The following is a 23960-nucleotide window of genomic DNA, read 5'->3' on the forward strand; positions in this document are numbered from 1 at the left end:
CTCGAAGACAGTTTGTTTTTATGCTGATCTAAGTTGGGTGTTTGTGATCTACTTAAATGTTGCACAACAAAGGTTTAAGAACAATCATAATTGTCTGAAACTCAAAAGTTATTTAAAAATGTAAAATTTCTTGGCTATCACATATCGTTCAATTGATATGGAAATGACATACAGTATTTCACACAAACAGCTTTTAGTAAATAAATGACTGGCTGTTTCCTAAAATGTTTCCCTGACAATTTCAAAACCAATTTTATATGTAGTACTGTTTTTTTTTTAAACCTTTTAAAATGAATTAAGCTTAAAATTATTTTACATGTTTATAATTTGCTATTGGAAATATGAAATACATTTATAGAATAAAAATCTCTATGAGTTTCATGAGGTACATTCTGTTTGAAACACTAAACGGTAATAAGATTTACTTTTACTATAATGTAACGGTTCTGGAGAAAATGTAATGAACACCCATTCAAAATAGTAAAAAACAACAAACTTCGGCAAAGTGCTTAGAATGGTTGGATAGCCTAAGTGTGAGACTGGAAGTCATTTATGTTTGTCCAAATTGAAACTGTTGTAATTTGTACAAGTGCAGCATACTGTGCAACGAGCGTGTCAATACTGTCTCGCATGATGCGAGTGACGTTGGGAAAGGGTGTTACGATAATCGCGTCATTACATGGAGCCGCTGCGAAGGGCATTCTGTGATATGGAGGGCGTTCCGTGTCTAACTTCAGAGATATTGCAGTCTGCAGCGCCACTCTGTTGGCAGTGCCAGTTTAAGTGGCTCCCTCTGGCCCATTCAGTAGGTACTGAATCCTCTTAACATTCTTATCCAGGGCAGCAGCTGGAGCCTATCCATACGATCATCAGGCGCAATGTCTAGGTGGGGTGCAAGTCAATTCTGGTTTGAACACACATACACAGACTGGGTCAGTTTATCATAGCCAATCCACCTAATCTCTGTCTTTGGGGCACTGTTGAAGGAAACCCACATGAACAGAGGGAGAACCTGGGACAGAAACTCCAGTTTCATTATTGTGAGGTAGCAGTGCTTCTACTTGTGCCACCATGCTTGAAATGACCATTGTGCACTTATGTTAATGTTTAAAGCCTTTTTCACAAGACCTCTCTGCCAGTCTGCAAACAGTAACCTACCTTTCTGCCCCTTGATCCCAATTAAACAGGTACATTACATGTATGTTTTTTTATTTTCCTACAGGTATTTTCCACATCATTTGTCATTATACAGTATTGGTCGCCATTGGCTTCCATAAACTAATTTCTCTCTATTTTGCATGCAAACATGAGATTAATTTTTTTTTATCAGCTGTCACCACAAACTACATGGGGGTAAGTAACATTTAAAAAAATATATAATTTTTGAATGGAGTACTTTCTTTTGTGCCTTGTGATGCTTTTCAAGAGCTTGTGTTTATGTGAAAGTGGAGCATCACAATTTTGTTTGTTTGTTTTTGTTTTTCCATGAATAATTAATGAAGAATTTTATAGGTATTTAAAAAGTGAATAATGTTCACAAAGTTTTGTAAATTGTAAAATCGATACATAACATATTGCAAAATTAAATTTGCTAAATTATTTTATTTTTGCTTGAATATAGTACTGTTGATATCTGGCAATCCCCAACCCCCATAAACCTCTGCTGCTTTTTTTTTGGTTTTGTTTTTTTTTTGGTCTACCGTATTATTTGCGTATTCAAGGATGCATTCAATATTGCAAGTAATTCTTTTCCTTGTGCGTCTTTCTAAGACCTGTCCAAACTCCTAAATTAAGAACAGAGGATGGCGGTTCATGATGTGTTATTCTAAAAAAAAAAAAAAGTGTCACCATAGAAATTAACTGTGTTACTTGCATTTCTTGAACTCTTATACTTACTGGAACCTTTGCCTAGAATGGTTGCCGTTGCATCATCCACGTGGAGAGTGTGCAGTGCTGGTGGTTGAAGGGGCTCCCCCACTCTCTGTAAAGTAGTTTGATTGCTTTTAAAAAGCGCTGTATAACTGCAATGTCGTCATTGTCGTGGTCTGATCTTCCAGTCTCCTAGCAATCGCCCAAACCATTACGCAAACACATAAAAGTCACCCTTTAAGTGCACTTATTTTACCATAACAGTGAAGAGTGTACACTCATAAGACAATCAAGAATCATTTGAACTGCCAGTTGATGACCATCTATTCTCTTTAAGGCATTGGGCAGGCCTGTTTCTTCTGTTCCTGATGAATTTGTATGTTTGATCAGTGACCAGTTTAGATCATCACTAATAAACTGAATGGCCACCATCTTCATCAATAGCCTACCTGCTCAGATTGTCGGTAAGCAGCTCAAAACATTTTTAACCAGACCCATTAAGAGTAACACAAGAAAAAGCAAACACATTTATTTTTTTTAATGCAACCCGTCTAAACATTAATACACTTTAATATAATGTGTGAAGCTCCTCTGTGCCACTCAAATAAAATGTTGTTCCTTTTTTGTGCAGCCACTCTTCTGTAGCTGACGTCTTTATCACCACCACAGGACATTCTAAGCAGGTCGCAGATCAAATAGGTGGAGAATATGGTGGACGTGACATCTTTTTGAATACAAAACAAATGCACTCTTTGCAAGCCATGCAGTGTGAATGGGGATAGCAAACTGGTGTAATATTGACTAAGGTATATAACTGGAATGGACTTAAGAACAAAATTGCACAGATGGTCTTCCCTGCACACGTTCTGACTTTGAATTTCTTCTATGTTGGAGAATCGCCATGTTTCTATTATTTAGATTCTGGATTATAATGATGTATCTAAATTAGATTGGTTGTTCTTATTTGTTCCAAGAGGGGAATTTCATTTATGTGACATTTCTAAAATGTTTCCCAGTCCAAATTCATTAGCAGAATGAATTTTTCCTATGGAACATTGGATGTAGTGAGGCTTCTTCAGGCATTCGTGTTTAACTGTTCAGGGAGAATTGCTTCAATTGTTTTATAATTAATCCTCACAGTGTCTTCTATCTCGTGTGTCATTGTTCTTCAATACTCCATTATGGTTCATTCCATGCTGGTAGTATTTTCTTCTGTCAACTTTTATTGAACACTGACTCCTTATCATGAGACATTTTGCCCAGATAATTCTGCAGCCCATCTCTCGACTGTGACGTACAAGTTAAAATAGCATTCGGTATATCCATGTAGTCGTTGTGCTTTATAGTGTTAGAAATTCAATACAAGCACAATGGTTGATTTTGTCATTTTAGACGTCCATATTGACTTGGTTCTGAAACAAGAAAAAATACACTATAATCCAAAAACACTTCAGTTTGTAATTTAAATATTTTAGCATGCAGAAGCCAAATTTTGGCCTCATATAGAATCCACACTGTTAGAATACTCCTGTCATCGTGAGACTTGAAATGTTTTGCTTGTCGCTCTCCTACACCGAAAAGCAGCTACAACAAATTGGGAAGAGACTGGAACTTGTTTGCTTGTGAAATTGTTATATATGCATGCAGGTTTTTGGGACCCTAGCATGGTAAGTTCAAGTTTTGAGGATTCATTGGCTGGGAGATGCCCATTGGATATATATAAGATATAATTTTTTGACCCTGTTAACTCCAGTACTCTGTCGCAGAAGTTCAGTGCTTAAATACGTGGCATAGGGTATGCTAATCCATCTCCGGACACACTTCCTCAAACCACACTAGTACCAACCTAAAACACACTGGAGGATATGGGTAGCCTATGCAAACTGCACACTTGCATTTTATTAGATTTTTATTTTAGATTTCAACACTCCCTTGTAATTGTACAGTACCATATTGAAATCCTGGCCTGGGATCTAATTTATAAAACTTTGCTTAGATTTAAGAGTGAAAATACACTTTCAACAAAAAAGAAAAATAAATCCAATTTATTAAGCTAGGCATGCACATATTTGTATGCAATTTTATGTTTTTTAAATCACAGCTTGTACACGTATTTGTGTACATGAATGCACCTCAGACTCCACCCAGTTGCCACCCCTGAAACAACCATATAAGGAGTATGCTAATCAACCTTAAACATATGCAATCACGTGGCTCCAGACCTTCATTGGCTGGTAGAGCAGCCTTCCATCTGCCACATCCAGACGCTATCTCCTGCATTTGAGGAGTCCTATGGCACGGTATTGAAGCCATCTGCGCCAGCATTTGAGCAGGTAGTCACTGTCACTTGACATATGTAATGACATGGTGGTTGTTACAATGAATAATATGGCTATATGAAACTGTGAGTTCAGCCAGTGCCCTTACCAACAAGCCAGCCATCACATGCAACACCATGAGCAAGTTGTCTGACAACACTACTTTGCTTCAAAGTAAATGAATCACTGATTGACCCAGGCCATCGCGCCACAACATTTATCTGTCTCATCTTGGCTTCACAGATGACTTATGCATCAATGAAATGTAACTGCTTACAGTTAACAAAAATAGCTTCATTCTCGTTAGGTGCCCTTATTTCTACAAGTGCTCTCGATTGCCATGATTATGTTAAGAAAACCGAATGCCCCTTGAGAGTCTAAATCCGCTCATAAGTCAATCACTCATCATCATGCTGGGCCTTAAATGTTTGTTCATTTTGTTTGCATCCATTTCAGGCATTGTCAAACCATTAAACAATGAATATGCTAGAAGGCAAGACATTTATAGCTTCCTGCAAGCAGGTGGATTGGTGGCACTTTGGTTTCTAATCCTGAGTAATGACAACAGGTAGCCTATTTAAACTGTCAACAAAACCGAAAACATTCTTCAGCGCAAACAGATAGCACTGGCCCTCTTAAAAGGGAACTAAAACAGAGTCTGCCGTCATTTTCTTCACTTTTGTCCTTTAATGTGTTTGTCATGTCAACACACATTTTAACAGTGGCTCAGTGATGTGAAGAATTATAAGCCAAAGTTATCATTAAGCTTTTTTTGGCTGCATTCCCCAACTTTATTGAGGGTGTCATCATTCCCAGGTTTCTCTGAAAAGTTGCATATGCACGAGTTTTAAGAGTTACCGTAAATATACGCACGTTCATCCGTCAAGTTTTCTTTGGTGTGGAATGTCTTTTAGTGCTTTCATTCATCCCAGGGGCAGATCTACCATTCCACCCTTCTGGGTCCACGTAAGGGACAGCAAGGCAACTTTTCACCAATAATACGAACCAATTATCCGTGAGTTGCAATGAACAGGAAGGACCCCCACTCTGCGCTCGATAAAATGATCGACTATCTGCGAGTCTCGCTCCAAAATCCAGAGTGAGAAATGCTACGCTGCTTTTATCAACCATATGCTGCATTGTTAAAAGAATGATTAACTCTCTGTCAAGGAGCTACTCGTAAGACACCCAGCAGCTGGTGCAGTAAGGGCTCTTAATACGACTTGATTCATCTATGACAAATATGAATTACATTATAAAGTTTCTTTTCTGAAAACATTCACACAAATTTGACCTTTGCAGTCATTCTCGTTTCTCTCTAATTCATTTCTAAACTTTTTAATAACATAGATACATAATTTTATTTAATGTATGTATTTAAGCGCAAGAAAGAAATTGGTTTATCAAAAGATAAATGGGTGCTCATTACAGTAAGAAATCTATTGTGGCAATCCAGGACTGTGATTGAGGACCCCTGCTCTATATGATGTACAAATGGCAAACAAATGCCAAAAACACTTTCTTTTTTCTCTAAATATATTATATACTAGTCCTTAATGTATATATAGTTAGAATGAGAAAGAAACTCCGGTAAAGTATTGGGGTACCATGGTGATTTCTGTGTAATTGCAGGCCATAAATCAAATACAAAATCAAAATAAATACGTTGTAAAGACGTGAAATGTTCTTCATATCCCCAAGATGGCATCGCTGCCAGTTTTCATTTAGGTGGGCAAGAAGAGACCGGTTCAGCTGATTGGGAAACCGGACATGACGTCACCAAGGCTGTGACTGCCAATCACTGCTTCTGCAGAGGGAGGAAGAAAACCGGCATTGGGCACCAGCGCCAACCCCTGGTGAGGGGTGTAACTGCACTTATTTGAGCCTTTACGTCATCTCCCAAGCACACGTGTGTGACAATATGTAACATGTCTTCTAGTCATTCTTTCCAGTTACTGGTGTTGCCTTCTTTTCAGTGAACAGGCTCATCTTGATGTTCTATATTTTTAAGTTTTCTGTAGCTTTGGAGAGTTTATTCAAAATACTGAGATTTTGTGTTTGAGAGACTGTTTGTTTCTTCACCACAACAACAAATCCAAATCTAGTTTTTACCTGCCCGTTTTTTCCACTTCCTCCCTCCTTTATGCATTAAATGAAAGGCTCATGAGTTTATTATTTATTTCTTATTACTGCACTTAATGAAGGCATTTAAATCACTTCAGCTCGGTATGTCACCCCATGGTGGCGTCAATTTGTTGCAATAATCATGACACGCAGTACTGCTTGGTACAGGTTTTTCAGGCCAAGTCTGTTGCCGATGGCAGAAAGGTTGTTAAGCAAACACCCCAAATGAGCAACTAGATTTTGATTAAAGTAGCATTCGTTGCTAGACAAAAACTGCGATTCCATGTTGATTGTTTTTATACAAGTTCATTTTTTTTTCTCTCCCTGTCTTTCCTGTTTCAGACATGGTGTTACTTCGTAGTTTAGATATTTTTAAATATGAACATAAATGATGTGTCAAAGAAATATGATTTTTATTTGAAATGGGTTTATATTTAATTTAAACTCGAATGTCTTGTTAAGCAGTGTGGCTCACAATTAGTCTCCATTAAATAAGCAACACACCACAGCTATCCAGAAGATACCCTAGTCACTACTGAAACACTTCAGTGTCAGTTATATATTTGTATTTATTTATCATTCAAGCCCCCTTTTTCCAGTAGGAGGTCATTGTTTAGCCTGAGCAAACTGGCTAGAAGGCACATCAGTTTGAAAAGATGTTAGCAGCAATTTCAGGCTGTTTATTGTAACTATTGCAACTGGAAAAAAAAAATAAATGGATGAATGGATGGACAGACAGTGACCACTGAAGATCAAGGGAGCTCCTACCAAGAGCAGAAAGAAGAGAGCACCGCCAGGAACTTGAAGCACAGTGGAAAGAAGGACAATGGCAGGACTTTTTACAAAAAATTGAGAGGAGAGGGAAGAAGTAGACAGTTAATGACATTAAGCAGATAGTAACCCCTACGTTGTTAAAAGGTTGTTGTTGCCAGCAGTCCTGAGGTCTAATTGGCTGAGGTGATGGTGCGGTGTGAGGTAGTTTAAGGATGATGGGGGGGGAAAAAAAAAACAAATTCAAAAGGTAGAGACATCTCCTGGTTCTTTTGGCTGAGAATATGTGTATTATGCGTATGTATTTTTACACAGAGAGAATAGATATAATCATGCGATTACATTGTTTAATCAAACAGCAGCCCTAATATATATTGGCGCCCTTGAGTGTTTGGAAAGGCGCCTACAAATAAATAAAATGTGTGTGTATATATATATATATATATATATATATATATATATATATATATATATATATATATATATATATATATATATATATAAAAATACACACACACGTGCACCTTGAGGACAGCTTAAAGTCTCTAGTACTTGCAGTTCCTAAACAATCCACAGTGTGGCACTGTATACTAACACCTCTTCTCTTTCCTCCCCGCCCCCTACAGACCAGATGATCTTCACCCTCACCACTTCTGACTCCCTTCTAGTCTCTGTCCACCTAGACCTACATCCTCCTGCCTGGCCTGTTTTTAAATCGGAAGTATCACACATATACAGTATATACATATGTATGTACAGTATATATGAATCTGTCAGTGAGTGTACTGTATGTGTATTGTATTGATATGTGTATATTGTATATATACATGTGTGCAGAGGACGACTACATTTCTATCTCTCTATACCATATATGTAATACAAGAAATATTTGTGATGAAATTACAAATACATTACATACTGTATACATGTGTACTCTTTATACAATGCATTTGTAATTTCATCCCCCAAGTCGCATTTAGATAGATAGATAGATACTTTATTAATCCCAAGGGGAAATTCACATTTATAAACTTTCAAAACCTTTATTAAATCTAATGATCCTGTTACACAGATGCTCATCAAAGAAAGATGTGCTGCTGTGCTTTATTGTGAAAAAATATGCTTGACATTCAGAAAGTAATTATTTTCTCCCTCATTTACTAGATTCCTCTTTGGAATAGCAGCCTGACTCGCGATTCACCAAAAATTAGATTTCCACTGTTTGCAATGAACCTTAATTTTTCTGGGTTATCTTGACTTTCTGCATTGAGATGTTTTGCAATGTAAATTAAATAAAGTCTAATAACACTGGAGGACTGGATTTGTCACAGATGATATGTAAACTCTGTCCAAGCTAATTTGCTTGTCGTCTTGAGTTGGTTGCTTTGTTTTTACAGTGATGGAATTGTGCTTTCTCTCTGCTAGACTTTCTCCTCTTGTTCGTTGCAGTTTTCTAATTTGCTAAAGGATTTGTGTGGGTGAGGATTTGTGTGACTTCCTGTTACCTTTGCAATCTTGTGTTTGTTTCTAGCCCTGGGTAGATGACTTGTTTGATGTTCTTGCGTTTTTCCCTGTTCAGTGCAGCGTTATCAAAGGCTGATCCTTACTTGATTTGGGAAATTCCCACTGCAGAGATGGAAAGCAAAAAACGATTCTAAAGGTGACCTAAGAGACATTTGCTGTCACTCGATTCTAAAGGTGGCCCTAAAGATGTTTCTGTCCCTCGATGCTTGTCTCTCAGTACCTGCTAATGATTGCACTTATCTGCTTGTGAGCCAGAGGAGCACCGGATAGAAAGACATTCACATTTCTGGCTTACTCGTCTTACAATAAAAGACTGCCCTGTGTGTCTTGCTTTATTTGAGACAATCCAATCCAATTCAGTTTAGTTTATTTTTATAGCAATTTTCAGAGAGTGCAAACTCGGAGCGCTGTAACAGGTTCACAGATCAAACATACATATTACTAATTGCATGATGATTACACATAAAGACAGGAGAGGAAAACGAAGAAGTGTAAAATTGAATTTCATAAATGGAAACCAACAGTAACTGTTCATTAATTAATTGTTCAACTATGGCTACTTGATAACAGAAGAGAGCAAAACAAAAACTGCACTCAGCAGCTTATCTGAAGAAAATAAACCTCTGGGGGTCCATGGTCAGATATAACAGATAAGGTAAGCCACAGTAAAAATTCTGGAGACCTTGCCAACTGGCTGCCCACCGCTTCCTGGGTGTTCATCATAACTATTCATAGTTGCTCCAAAATCCGTACTGACCCCAACTCTCTCTTCTGTTTCTTTTTCCGGTTTCTTTGTGGTGGCGGCCTGCACCACCACCACCTACTCAAAGCATCATGATGCTCCAACACTGATGGACTGAAAGCCAGAAGTCTACGTAACCATCATCATCAGGTCCTTCCATGAAAACCCTAAATACAAAGAGGACTGTTTGATTTATGTTAGGTAGATTGCCCAGAGGGGACTGGACGGTCTCATGGTCTGGAATCCCTACAGATTTTATTTTTTTTTCTCCAGCCTCTGGAGTTTTTTTTTGTTTTTTCTGTCCACCCTGGCCATCGGACCTTACTTATTCTATGTAAATTAATGTTGACTTAAGTTTATTTTTTATTGTGTCTTCTATTTTTCTATTCTTCATTTTGTAAAGCACTTTGAGCTACATTTTTCTTTGTATGAAAATGTGCTATATAAATAAATGTCATCGTTGTTCTGCAGTGGAGTTCATGCTGCACCGGCTACTCTGACAACCACATCTTTAAACCCGTTTATTCCAAGATGTCTTTGTTTGGGCTGGAAACCCTTGGCCAGGGGGCTGCCACAGCTGGAAACAGAGAGGATTAATAAGGGTCACTAAAGATTATATGTATAACTTACATTTTTGTACAAATGACTAAAAAAACAGATGAAATATACTGTACACAGTATAATGAAAAACACAAACGAGCATAAAGAGTTGAGGCACCCGCAGGCACAACCTGTGCAATTGAAAATAAATGTGAAGTATAAATGCATTAAGAATGGGGAAAAAACGTCTTCACAGATGCAAGTCTTGAAGAGACTGCTCCACGATGGCCACATTTCTGGTTAGGTACAGGGCAAGCAGGAAGAAGCAGGTCCAGGAGGATGGTAACGGGAAATGGCGTTAGAGGTGGTAGGACCATCAATCATTCAGTCTGTAGAGAGAAGAGGCGTTAGTATACAGCACCTTGTTGCTGATCGGCAACAAATTACCAGCACCAGAGCCTTTAAGCTGTCCCCAAGGCACACGTGTGTGACAACAGATAATCAGTAGCTCTAATCAGGGTATGCCATGGACTGTGGGAAGCATCTCCAGTGCGGTGTGTGGTTGAGGTGCGGTGAAGACTTTGCCGCAGGGCTCCATATTACAGCACTAGTATTCTATAAGGTTATAAAGGTAATTGAATTGCAATTAATTCAAAGTTTGTTTTTAAATGCCTGTAAATTATGATGCTATATTGGTATCAAAGCCTAAAATTACAACCCCATCCTAAAATGGACTTAAACTAACATCTAGCAACAAGAAACAGTAGGAATGACTAATTATTTTTACTCTCTCGAAAATGCAGTCCTCCGGTATTCTCTTTCCATCTTCTGAACAAGAGCGACTCAACATGGGCTATAGGAAAAAAAAATTGTGCTTCATTCTGTTTCGTCATGGCATAATTTGTGGGGTGTTTTTTTATTCCATTATGATCACTTTCTCATTGTGTATGCACACAACACGCTATAAAAACTCCTAACACTGAGTGTTGTATGTTATTCAAAACTTAGCTAACGACTAGGCTGACCCGCCTTTTAAGTTGATCACTTCTTAAGGCAATTCAATATGTAGATCAATTTGATATTTTATACAAACTCATTAATTTGGTTATATTGCATTTGAGCAGTATTACTTTAATACTCGTAGTTTCTGTTATTTTTGTGATGAAATTTTAACTTTTTTTCTATATTGAGGTCACCCTTTTGAACCCCCCTGATATTTACTACGCGGTGAGGCATTTGTACTCCATCAACATTAATTATTTCCAGAGACATCATTTTGTCTCTTTTTCCAGCGCATCGCGCGCAAAAGCAAGGGAACGCTGGGAGCACCAGAACTCTGCTCACATCACGTCGTACCGCAAGCTGCAAGTAGTAAGTCTGTGATAAGCGGAATACCACTACGCTTTCCACTCACGGGACAGAAGGACAATCCCGACCGCTTTTATATAGTAAGAAAGAAGAAGAAGATATCGCACAGTCTGGAGTAGAAAATCATCTGTTACCTGGAAAAACGAAACTACAAATCCCATCGTGCATTGCAAAATGGACAGGGCGAGTGTGAAACTCCGCTCCTGCGTAGCACTCACGGGATGGAAGGACAATCCCGACCGCTTTTATATAGAAGGATATCCACATAGACAATAGGGTTGGCTTATTTTTTTTGCTTTGATAAAAAATGTCGTGTCATCCCTTGATTTCTGAGTCATTGTCATGTGTACTCAGTAGAATAAAATGTGCATACTTGATCAAGATGCCCCGCACTGCTACTGTCCTTGTCTGGCAGCCAGAATCTGTCACCATTCTTCACAAAATAAGAGGAAGTGGTGAGCGAAACAGCCAAATGTCCCTTTACATACAGCTTCACCCAACTGACACCAGAATTAATTTTCCATGCTAATTTACAATCATGAAACTCATTAAATTTTTTTTTAGGAATTTTTAAAGTTTGTTGGGAGGTGGAAAGAAAGGAACAGTGTTCCCTTTAAGGTTTCTCAACAGCGTTCATTTCTTTTGGCCCTGAAGATTTCTCACATAATAATGTTCCAGATTAAAATAAATTAGGGAACAGTGACTTTAGGAAATGCATCGTGGCTAAACCAAAATCCACGATGAGACAAAAAGCCCTACTCTTTGACCATAGTGAGGCAATGATATTGTTGGTAATGTTGTTGAGAGAGAAAGAAAAAACAAAATGGTGGTCTTAGGTCTGGAGCTCATACAGCATTTAAACTGTGTGTGTGCTGATGAAAGCTTCCTCCCATCAGCCCCAGTGCACTTCTCCTACCTGATGATGATTCTCCTACCATGTTGGCACTGCTACCAGGAGATGAAAGTATAGAGAGGAAAAAAAAGATTTTTTATATCTACTAAACACCTTTCTTCCTGATGCAAACTGCCTTACTTTCCCAATTCTTTTTGCAGAGTTTCACTGCAAATAAAATTTTGCTAGAATTCCTAGATTATTGCTAATAATGGGCTAAAAGGAGCCTAGGTCTGAACCCAGGTGGCTCCTCTGGTTTGCACTTCATGGGGTTATACTGTACTAAAGAAGACAATACCAATGAGTGTCAGTGATGCTTTTTCATAAGGAAATGCTTTCCATCATCACCAGCTCTAATGGGAGAATAGGTTATAAACATGAAAGGGGATCTGCATGTATGACGCTTGTGCTGGTTATGTTTCAGCTAGGATCTTTTTGTTCATTTTTCTTTCTTTTGTCAATGTTACTACAGTTGCTTTTATTATTTATTTGATTTATTATGTTTGTTTTTTTTTTTTTTGTTCTGTGTATTTTGTAATTCCCATATATCCATGCCAGTGTTACCATGTTCTATGTATTTGGTGGGTGGAGCCACCTGTCCATCTCAATCTAGGGACTGCCTTTAACCCTATAAAGACTGAGAAAACAAGCAGTCCCTTGCGGTTCATTGAATTATCTTGTGATTATTGTATTTTGTACATTTTTTGGGATTTTTTGATCATTTTGACTTGTGATCTGTGTTTTGGAACTTGCTTGCTTTCTATGGTGTTGTCTTCTCTTTGTGCTCTTCGGAACTTTACTGTTTCAGACAATTTTTGAAAAGAAATCTTTTTTTTTTTTGCCCCCTTTCTGCTTCAAGCCGATGGTTCATAGATCCTTCCACTTGTGGGTCTGTTTCCTACAGTCTGTGGCATTTGGTGCTTAGGAACTCTGTAGTTCATTCTAGCGCTCTCAGTACTTGGATAACTCTAACCACTGAGGTTTCTATGCATAAAACATGACAAAGTAATGACCGCTTAAAGCTGAAATGCTGATAAAAGTGTGTGATTTTGAATTTATGTGCCAGACGTGTACATTTTAGGTGTCCACTGCCATTATTTATACATAGCAGTGATCAAAGTTATAAAGTGGGACTGGGAAACCCATAAAGAATGGGGCACTGGCACCATTTTGAGTTTGTTTGTCAAATGTAATAAGTCACCAACTGTAGAGTATCTCTATTTTATGTAAATCACTACGCTTCTAAACATATTTTTTGATTACATTGATGGACTGAAAGCCAGAAGTCTACGTGACCATCATCATCAGGTCCTTCCATGAAAACCCTAAATACAAAGAGGACTGTTTGACTTATGTGAGGTAGATTGTCCAGAGGGGACTGGGCGGTCTCCTGGTCTGGAACCCCTACAGATTTTATTTTTTTCTCCAGCCTTTGGAGTTTTTTTGTTTTTCTGTCCACCCTGGCCATCGGACCTTACTCTTATTCTATGTTAATTAATGTTGACTTATGTTTATCTTTTATTGTGTCTTCTATTTCTCTATTCATTTTGTAAAGCACTTTTAGCTACATTTTTTTGTATGAATATGTGCTATATAAATAAATGTTGATTGATTGATTGATTGATAAATAAAGCATTTTAAGGGGGACACAACTGCAGTTTTTAAAGTGAAAACACATTGGTCAGTAATAATAACTTTCCATCACTTCACACTTCAAGGCTCGCAGCAGAACGACTTGTTCTCAGGAAGTAATTGGCACAAGGAAATGTTGACCATAACTGTCCCTTGATACCTACACCATATACCATTGCTATAGTAGTTAATATTTAGTGTAAATCGCTTACTGCACAGAATGCTAAATAACTCCATTCAAAGTTTGGTCCTGACTTGTGTCTACTTCTGTGCACCCAACAGGTTTAGAAAATGAACAGATGACACTAGATGGACACTAGAGTGCTGCATTTAAAATACGCCTAAAAACAGACAACTGTTTCAACTTTCTTTAAGAGCTGTTACAAGATATCACATCATTATTAAGGGCTATTTTTCATTTTCTTTGCTTATTTTTCTATTTTTAACTATGGTTCATTAAAACTGAATTATAAGGTGTTATTTTTAATCCAATACAGCATATAATAAGCATGAGAGGGAGAATAGGGGAAAAAATTGCAAACAAGTTATTGGAGTGTGACAAATTCATTTTGTAATATTTAAAACTAATGAAAGCAATTTCTACTTACATGATGCTCTGTAATCAGTTTTATTTGGGCCTGTGAAGCTCCAATCTGCTGCTATTTGTCTCAGACTTTATGATAATGTTGGCATAATGAATGTACTAGAAGGAGGATTAGAATATTCGGATAATGCTGCGAATGAAGAATGCCCAAGTTTGCAGAGCTGCAATAACAACAACAACATTTATTTATATAGCACATTTTCATACAAACAGTAGCTCAAAGTGCTTTACATAATAAAAGAATAGAAAAATGAAAGACACAATTCTAAAAAAAAATAAATCAACATTAATTAACATCGAAGACTGGGGTGGCTGGCATGCCTCCAGTGACCACACTACATATGTACTCTTGTGCGGGGTTCTTAACTAGCTAAGTGATTAGAAAAAACAAAATGAAACGTTGGTACTAAGATGGAGTTTCAAGAACATTCTAGTAGTAAGTAAGAGTTTCAAGAACATTCTAATCACAAGTAAGAATTTCTATTTTATGAATTTTTAGTTGAAAAAAATAACATTACATACAATCAAATCAAACTTAACAAAACAATACTTTTTAATGACAGTGTCTCAGCAGGAACAAAAGAGAAGGTGGTATAAAATCTGGAGCAGCCACCATTACCAGCAATTCCTCAACGTCTCAAGATGACAAATAAATCTGAACAGATGAATTTAAACAATCTGGTAACAGAAACAACATCATCATTCTTTGATGTTCTTATTGAAAAAGGCTAAGAAAGGTGTTAGTCATTTCTCAAGATGCCTCCAGAATAGTGGACAGATGATTCAACCTTCAACGCATTTTTGTGAGCTGTTGGCACTCATGACTTTAGTGAATGACAGTACAAAAAAAAAAAGAATAAGTCTCATTGAAAAGTACAATGACATGCTGACAAAGGGCACGGAAGAGAAACAGTGTATTCTTTGACTGGTCACAAGCCATTGCAAGAACTTTCCAGCTTCATCAAAGACAATGCTAATGTCTACAAGTGTGGAACAGCTGTCCACAGTTCAGTTCAGGTGAAATAAAAACTGCCAAATGGAGTGACCTCTAAATATTATTTTCATTAAACATTTTATGTTTTAGTTATAAATATAATACAGAATAAAACTAGTCTTGTGGAGTACTTAAATCTGTTACTTTAATTTTTTTTGGATGACCTTAATGTCACAGGCCTATCCAGGCCCAGTACTGGCTCTGAACCTGCTTTCAATACGATTCACAAATTTCCATTTATGACTTTTGTAATTTGCATGTATATGGATGATTCCATAAACATCAACTCTTTGCATTGGTTCGTGGACCACCCTAATGCCCATCCACTTTGCTCATTCACCCACCTATTTTGTAGCTTAGCTTTGTTTTACCACATATATATGTACACAAAAAGAAATACCTGAGTCAACAAAGTAAATAAATGAAAATTGCAATATATATTGTGACAGACAGACAAAGGCCTTGTCCAGTCAGGACGCCCTTCTGTTGGACGTGACCGGGAGAGAGACAATACCCTCCAGATTGCATTGGGGCCAAGGACTTGGTGCTTGGAAACTCAACCCTGATGGGTCTGTGGCCACCGCCAGGAACGCCTGGACAGTCCTGGAGCCCTGGATGGCAGCACTTCGGCCACACTTGGAAATGCTGTCAGAAGAAGATCCAGGTGCTCTATGACAGAAAAGGCTTTCCTGATAGGTTTGTTCAGGCTTTGTGCAATAACTAGTCGTCTACTTTAAAAAAAGAAGATCTTCTGGATTTCAATATTTTCTTTACTTTTAATGCAGGAAGACTTTGACACAGCATGTCCGGATAGTCTGATTGAGAATTTGGAGCCTTTGCACTTTCACAATGTGCTGCTCCTGATTTGCCTCGACAGTCAGAAGAAGCTCCATTAAATACACTTGTTAGCCAAATTTTAAAACATCAAAGCTTTTTCTCTGTTCTTAGAATGCGCACAGAAAACATCCTTTGATCATCTAGATCGGGGTGTCCAACTCTGGTCCTGGTGGGCCGCAGTGACTGCAGGTTTTCATTCTAACAGTCTTCTTAATTAGTGAGCTGTTTTTGCTGCCTGATTAATTTCTTTTGCTTTGGTTTTAATTGACGTCACTCAGACCCCTTAGTTGTTTCTTTTTCCTTAATGAGCAGCCAAACAATAATGAGACACACAACAAGCCCCCACGTGACCAGCTAACCTGAAAATAAAGAAAGATAAAGATCTTGGTCCTGTTGGTCAGCTCAGGTCACCAAAACATCTTGATGGTGGTCTTAGTAAAAACAGAAAATCAATAGTCTGCTGTGGCAGAATAAGAGCAGCAACAGGTCCTGATAGTCAATAACGGCTTTAATTTACAGCAAGAATTGGCTTCTCATTAAGAAACTGGTTGGAGTTTGACATTTCTATTTAGCTGGTCATCTGTTGGCTTATTTCACATCTCATTTCTGTTTGGCTGCCATTTAATGGAGAAACAAATCAATTCAACGGACTGAATCCTTAAAAACAGGGTTATTAAAATGAAGGGTAAAGGTGTTAAATTCGCAGTGAAAACTGCTCACTGATTAGGAAAAGGGTTATAAGGAAAACCTGCAGCCTCTGCGGCCCACCAGGACCAGAGTTGGACACCCATGATCTATTGTAGATCAATATGTCCACTGAAGCCCTTTTTCTGCATAATTTATTAGGAAAAACAATTCCATCACTGTTAGTGTGTTCCTTATTCTCTCAACTGTTCAACTTTGTTTTGTTGTTATGTCCAGTTAGTAAAGGAAAGAACATTTGGCTTTCAGCATTTTAGCTAAAGTATGCAGTCAAGAAAATACATTTATAAGTTGAGGATTTTCATTTTGGATTAGATAGTCTCATAGTAAAGACCAACCATAATTTAAATAAAAATACATGTTATTTGCTTATGTAATGAGCTTGAAGTTAATTATAGTATACAGAAGCTCCAAATGCTACATCTCTTGGTTCTTCTATACTCATTTGTCTTCATTCTTGCCTAGCCTTTAGTTTCCATGCCATCCTTTGTAACCAACGCCTTTCACGAATGCAGACTATCCTAGAAATTTAGTGGTCAGAAAACAAAATGGGTCGACGTCATTCATGCATGGGAATTCACTATTGTTTGAAACACAATTCAGTAATTTCGTATGTGTAGGCCTAGAATAATTACTGGGTATGCCGTGCATTGATTTATGTCTAAACCATTACCGGAACAACCACACCAAATGTCAAAATATGTATACATGAGACACATTCTTGTCAGTGTAGGAGGCTAGCTGACATCATAAACAGCCACAAAACCGGGCGCTTTTTCTAGTTTTAGTTATTTAAACAATCTCTGGCAATTCAGAAATAAGAGAATTAGTGTCCATTGGAGCCAAGGAGGGTGCAGTGATGAATCTCACGAGAACACTAATAGTGAGGCGCTATACGGCCAAATTCTAAAGGTCCTCAGTGAGAATAGGAACAGTAAAAATGAGGCACTATACATGCAAATTACAAAAGTCATAAATGGAAATTTGTGAATCGTATTGAAAGCAGGTTCAGAGCCAGTACTGGGCCTGGATAGGCCTGTGACATTAAGGTCGTCCAAAAAAAAATAAAAGTAACAGATTTAAGTACTCCACAAGACTAGTTTTATTCTGTATTATATTTATAACTAAAACATAAAATGTTTAATGAAAATAATATTTAGAGGTCACTCCATTTGGCAGTTTTTATTTTACCTGAACTGAACTGTGGACAGCTGTTCCACACTTGTAGACATTAGCATTGTCTTTGATGAAGCTGGAAAGTTCTTGCAATGGCTTGTGACCAGTCAAAGAATACACTGTTTCTCTTCCGTGCCCTTTGTCAGCATGTCATTGTACTTTTCAATGAGACTTATTCTTTTTTTTTGTACAGTCATTCACTAAAGTCATGCGTGCCAACAGCTCACAAAAATGCGTTGAAGGTTGAATCATCTGTCCACTGTTCTGGAGGCATCTTGAGAAATGACTAACACCTTTCTTAGCCTTTTTCAATAAGAACATCAAAGAATGATGATGTTGTTTCTGTTACCAGATTGTTTAAATTCATCTGTTCAGATTTATTTGTCATCTTGAGACGTTGAGGAATTTCTGGTAATGGTGGCTGCTCCAGGCTTTATACCACCTTCTCTTTTGTTCCTGCTGAGACACTGTCATCAAAAAGTATTGTTTTGTTAAGTTTGACTTGATTGTATGTAATGTTATTTTTTTCAAATAAAAATTCATAAAATAGAAACTCTTACTTATGATTAGAATGTTCTTGAAACTCTTACTTACTACTAGAATGTTCTGGAAACTCCATCTTAGTACCAACGTTTCATTTTGTTTTTTCTAATCACTTAGCTAGTTAAGAACCCCGCACAAGAGTACATATGTAGTGTGGTCACTGGAGGCATGCCAGCCACCCCAGCGTTACACAAACAGGAGGTACCAGGTACCAGGCCAGCACAACATATGTTTTTTTTATTTAACTGTGGGAAACGCTTTCATTCATTTCCCACCTTCACAGCCCAGTATGCATTATACACAATAAATAAATACAGCACTTGTATTTGTTTTCCTTCTCTCTCCTTCCACCTCCATTCCTCCTCCAACAGGCTTCATCCCACTTCCTCCTAACCCTTGCTCCCGGAGCAGTGGCAGTGGGCTCCTTTTATCTTGCAACCGAGAGTACTTCTGGTGGCCCTTCAGTGTGGTCTGGAAGCACTTCCACGTGAGGTGGAAGGTCCGACAATGTAGGGCTCCACAGGCCCTGCAGCACCTGCCTGGCACCACCCAAGGGAACCCAACAGGGCTGTAGCAAATTCCAACTCCCATGGAGCCCTGTGGGAATCCAAGGCACTGCTGAACCCAGGGGGGCTGCCATCTAGCGCTCTAGGGGAGATAATACCCTGTACAGGTTCCCTCCCTCAGACCTTCCATCAGTAAGAGTCCAGGCTGTCCACCACAGTAGTAACAATACAAATAAATATTTAGAATGGTGCGCCCCCTAAATGTTTTGCAATTTGGCTGACATTTCTCACTTAAGCTGATTCCTAATGGACAAAAATAAGCCTTGTGTAGAAATGATTCCATAAACATCAACTCTTTGCATTGGTTTGTGGACCACCCTAATGCCCATCCACTTTGCTCATTCACCCACCTATTTTGTAGCTTAGCTTTGTTTTACCACATATATGTACACAAAAAGAAATACCTGAGTCAACAAAGTAAACAAATGAAATTTGCAATATATATTGTGACAGAAAGCCAAAGGCCTTGTCCAGTCAGGACGCCCTTCTGTTGGAAGTGACCGGGAGAGAGACAATACCCTCCAGATTGCATTGCGGCCATGGACTTGGTGCTTGGAAACTCAACCCTGATGGGGTCTGTGGCCACCGCCAGGAATGCCTGGGCAGTCCTGGAGCCCTGGATGGCAGCACTTCGGCCACACTTGGAAACGCTGTCAGAAGAAGATCCAGGTGCCCTATGACAGAAAAGGCTTTCCTGATAGGTTTGTTCAGGCTTTGTGCTTCTTTTGAGCTCAGGTTGTTTCCTCAGGAGACTGCAGTGTAGAACACCACACTGGCTACTATGGACTGGTAGGAGAACATATCAAAACAGATCAAAAGACCGGAGTCTCTTTAGCGAGTACAGTCTGCTCTGGTGCTTCTTGTACAGCACCACTGTGTGGTCAGATCAGTCCAGCCCAGTTTGTTTACATCTAATTAACAATTTTAGAATCACAATCAATCAGCACATGTGATATTAACTGGGGCTATCAGCTAGTAACTCACTGAATTTACTAGTTACTGTATGTAGGTGTGTCCTGGTAGAGATAAACTTTAAGGATGGGTTTGCTACGAGTGCTACTACTGAGTATGCCGGAAAACCTACAACCACGCCAGTGCCAATGTCAAAGGGTCAGCCAGGATCACGGATTTCTCTGCTATTCACAAGCCTCCAAACTGATTGGTATTAAAGTTTCTAACTTTTATTATTAGTGCCCATATGATGGTTCATTGGTAAAATGAATACCGTACATGACTGGAGTACAGTACAGTCGTCCCTCGCCACTTCGCGCTTCGACTTTCGCGGCTTCACTCTATCGCGGTTTTTTCAAATATGTTCATTAAAAAGTTGATAAAGACAGTGAAAATGATACAACGCGTGCTCGGTTGTCTGAGTCAATTATACACCCCTGTATTACAATTAAAATTAAAATTACTGTACGTATGAACTGTAGGCCTATGTATTCGAGAACCCCCGCGAATCCTTCAACGCCAGGTGCAACCGCTCGACCACTCCTTGTGTGTGGGTAATAACTTTTTTCCAAAAAATCGGATGTGGTGAAACCAAGCCAATCAGAGCATGCTGTTCACTGATTGGCTATCCTATCCTCTTCCTATCCTGGCCACGGATTGGCTCAGCCTCATACAAGTTCGTTTCTCTCATACACGCTTCTACATTGCTACACATCGGAAGCATCTTTGCTCTTGTGTTTGCGATTTCTGAGAACTTTTATCTAAGCCCCACAATGGCTCCTAAACGTGCTGCTTCTTCAAAGCCTCCTGACGTTGAAACTAAGCACCGGAGGAAGATGCTTACCATCCAGGAGAAGGTGAAACTCTAGGTTAGTGGTTGTGTGTAAGAACTGTGTGTGTGTGTAATTAAATGTACAATAATAATAATATGATATTTGTAACATCTAATATGTGTTATTTTCTCTAATATATTGGGTAATATGAGTGTAACGGTGACTAAACGGTGTTATTCAATGTCTAGAGGGCTCTAATAATGTTTAAAAATGTATTTAGAAGGTTGTAAACAGGTTTTCTATGCTCTAACTGTGAAAATATTCGATTTATAAATAAAGAATCCTACTTTGCGGAAATTAATTTATCGCGGTCGAGTCTGGAACTGATTAACTGCGATAAACGAGGGCCGACTGTATATTGAGTTTTTTTTTTTTGCAGAGATAACCTCCCTGAGGTTAGATTCACCAATGAATTCAGAGACTGAAAGCGCATGCATCAGGTATGTTTAAGACACAAGTTGAGTAACACTTTGTAAATACACACATTACAGAGAATGTTGTTATTACCATTGTCAAAACGGCAATCATCTGTTTGTTGTTATAATGTTACTAGTTAGCATTATAATAGATCTGGTATCTCATACATATCATCAAAAGGTAGGCAGCATTTGTGCCAACTGTTACAGCCAGTGCAACATGAAATTCAGGCTGCTTCTAACTCTCGGATTCATGGTGGAGGAGAGTCCTCTGCTTCCGTAGTTGAAAGAGATGTAGACGTAGACTCATACGCTTTTAATCCAGCTCTTCTGTCCCTGAGACTCATGATCTGAAAGATTCCATCAACTTTTTTTTTTAACTGCTTCTGATGGGCACAGATTAATACTTTCTGTCACATTTTTCTCCAGATTATACTTATACAGACGTTATAATAATTTTTTTAATTTCTGTGGAGATGATAGAAATCCAAATTTAAACAGGAAAGACCCTGCTTCTTATTCATAGAACGAGACAACGCCATTTAGCTTCTCATCATAGAGTTTAACTGTGCTACCTCACAGCTTCTAGAACCTGTGTTCAGCTCCTGGTGTGGTCATTATCTGCTTGGAGTTAATATTTCTTCCTGTTTCTATCTAGATGTGATGCTAAATGTGTCCAGTTTGAATGAGAGTAGGGGTGTCTGCTCTGCAATGGCCTGGCATCCAAGGTTGGTTCTTGCCTTTATCTCAGTGTTACCAAGATGAGCTCCACCTCTAACAAAGAAACAAGCACAGGAAATCAATGAGTGGTTCTTGCTAAACCGACTTTTGTTGCCCAGAAGTGTGTAGTTATGTCGTCATCTCACTTCAGTGTTTTTTTCTGTGATCTTCTAGGGAATGGGAAACCTTTTGATGTCACCTGTATACATGCCTAGTTATGATTACTCAGAAAAATTAAAAATAGGAGAATTGGTGGTTACTAAACTAATCATCAGATACTTTAGACCAAATTACATGTGACTTAACACTTTCCACACATAGCCACTCCACTGCTTTCATAGTTTTCACTGGATGCTGAAGAGATGGAATCAGACGCCATCAGCTTTTCAATTTGACTGGGTATTGGCCTTTGAAGAATCTACTGAGGAAGGCTGCATGGCACAAATGAGTGATGAATGGGTACCACTAAAGTCCTATTTGGTAAGTCTGTAGATGGTCGGAGAAGGGCAGGATGTCCTAAGACCAACGAAAGAGCTGTGAGAAGATGAACATCCTTTTATGGCAGAGGCCTGCTTGGTCCAAGGACTAAAACCAGTGGATTATTCATCCCTAATTCCTGAAAAGATGAAATAGGAGCTTTATTAATATTATGAAGATGATTATTTCTCTTTAATATTCAAAGACTATTTAATATTTACTAATCTGAATGAATTTTGAAAGCCAACAAGTGCAAATTTCACATTTAAAATGTTACACCAAAACAAAACCTGATATCCAAATATAAAACATGCAAAGATTTGCACTTACCACTTCTCCTTTGCTGTGATTTCTCTGCCTTTGGTCTCATATTTAAGTATGTGCAAGCTGTTTATGAAGGCCATTGATGTCCATCAAGAACATAAGTGTCAAAGTATAAAAATAAAAGTTATTTTAATAGGAAATCAATTATTGCTGTAACATCCTATGTTAAGATTTGCATGGTACCTGTTAGTTAATCCTGTGCTTTGCATATGCATAACAAAATTGATTGCTGACTTAACCATCTCAGAATCATTAAAGGTAAAAAAATTATAAAAATATAAAAAACTAAAATGTTATTAATACTAGAACCAGTCTGAAAATGTTCCCAGTTGGTTGTTGAACATGGAGTATTATCCTGTTGAACAAATCGATTTGCACTGGAGTATATTGATGCCTGATTGTGGCAGTGAAAGGTTGCTCTGTCGGTATTATGGAACCTAAAGGCACATCCATCATTCTCTGTGGTCAACACCCAAGTAGACTGCTCCATGCAAACATTGCTTTTTTCCACATCTTTTACCCATAAATGTCAGTCAACAGAAATGGGGATTCTTTGCCATTGGGCATGACTTGTAATACTTAGCTTTAACACGCCATCTGTCAGGCCTTGGAACGGATGGGCTACAGAACCTGAAGACCACACCAGTTTTCTGTCGGGTAAGAATAGATAAATGATTCTACAATGTGCATGACATCACCAAAACTTGGTGGTGGCAGATTGAAACAAAATGCTGTTGGGCCTTACAAATTTCAGTTTCTGCCCTGACGTGTTGGTGGTAAAGTCAGAATACAGTGGTACTTCGGTATGCAGCCTTAATCCGTTCCAGATCCTTTGACTTGTACCAAACAGGACGTGTACAAAACAAATTTTTCCCATAAAAAATAAAGGGGAAATGATTAATCTGTTCCCATGAAAAAAAATCCTATTGTTATTGGAATATTAAATTGATGGGGTTGTATAAATTTAAACACTGCTTAATAATAAAATATATAAATACAAAAGCAATTAGGTGAAATAAATGAAAATTTTACCTCAC

The sequence above is a fragment of the Polypterus senegalus genome, chromosome 10 (genome assembly GCF_016835505.1).
Source record: "Polypterus senegalus isolate Bchr_013 chromosome 10, ASM1683550v1, whole genome shotgun sequence".
In the NCBI taxonomy this organism is placed as follows: Eukaryota; Metazoa; Chordata; class Cladistia; order Polypteriformes; family Polypteridae; genus Polypterus; species Polypterus senegalus.